Source organism: Rhagoletis zephyria, unplaced genomic scaffold, assembly GCF_001687245.7.
Source record: "Rhagoletis zephyria isolate East Lansing unplaced genomic scaffold, Rhagoletis_zephyria_1.1 Rzeph_scaffold_72952, whole genome shotgun sequence".
Classification (NCBI taxonomy): domain Eukaryota; kingdom Metazoa; phylum Arthropoda; class Insecta; order Diptera; family Tephritidae; genus Rhagoletis; species Rhagoletis zephyria.
Window position 1 is genome coordinate 31 of NW_016230001.1, and position 1,228 is coordinate 1,258.

General features: G+C 36.4%; 1 long non-coding RNA gene across 1 annotated transcript; it reads right to left on the reverse strand.

The window, feature by feature from the left end:
* Positions 1-347: 347 nt before the first annotated feature.
* On the reverse strand, positions 348-1,015 carry LOC108357236 (uncharacterized). The gene is made up of 3 exons (XR_001846645.1): positions 952-1,015; positions 765-890; positions 348-693 (listed from the first exon to the last, which is right to left on the reverse strand). It is a non-coding gene; the product is annotated as an uncharacterized LOC108357236 (long non-coding RNA).
* Positions 1,016-1,228: the final 213 nt, after the last annotated feature.

Here is a 1,228-nt window from a genome sequence, read left to right on the forward strand (position 1 = left end):
GAATATGGATTTTCTTGCAGCTAATTTTATACAAAAAATAAACGTATGTATATACAAAGCTTTATTCATTACGAGCAAAATATCCCGAAAAAAATTCGGAAAATTTTGGGAAGTCGCTCTGCTGTTCTATGATATTGATATGGATCTCCTCAAAGGCGTTCAGCCTCAATTTTCAATTTTAAGAATAAGGCTGATTGTTACAAAGCTCTTTTGTGAGCGTAAACAGTTCCACAAATGTTNCTTCTTCGCAAATATTACTTATTTATATTTCCATTATTTATCTCCATTGCTCTGGAAACCAATTTTGACAGCTGTTGTTGCTGCACAGCGCGGCTTACGACTGGATAAAATACTCAAATTTAGGCAAGGCAATTTTAGCATTTTAGCGATAGCGAAAGTTGGAACCCGGCTCGTGAATCACATAATTTCTTTAGCTCACAGCGACGTGGATGACATGTCATGTTGGGTGAAGATGCCATTGTTTGAGTCTTCGCCAAATTATATTCGATACACGTATGTACCTTGATAGCGGTGGTTCGTGTTATTTTGTGTTGCGAAAATTTCGGTAGCCATTGCCTCTCAACAATCATCGCACCCAAAGAGCAATCCGAAATCTTGTATGGTTCCCCTGCGTTTTTGCTACATAATTGCTCAATAATGAAAATCCTTCGAGTGGCAGTGTGCGTTGCATATCTGGAATACATAATTACAAAAAAGTAGTTAATCAAATTTACTTTTAAAAGCACTCAAAACAAATTTCGTACACATTTAGCAAATGAGATTGCGGGCATCCAGCAGGAAAACAGCATACCGCCAATATGTTTTAAAAATCTTCCAACATGATTCAGTTGCTCCTTGGACAATCTTGTTCATGCTGACATATAAAATTCCTTGAATTATAAAACAAAAACATAAAATGTACAAACACTTAAGAAATTCAATAAAAATTACTGCCTGTTTCGCGTAACCAGAAGAAAAATAAACACAAATATATATTCACCATGGTGACACGAATACACAATGTATATTCACCAATGTGAAAATAATACCAGAGTTGTATTTTTATGTAGGGCGTGAACTGCATAACAGGCTACCCTAATATACACGCACGCCGCCAATTTACTGTCAAAAATTTCTCATGCACATACCTTGCAAAAATCGCGACTACTCCATGCATGTATGTAAAGAGTACTCCCGAAGGACCAAGGAGTACTCCAAAATTAACCAC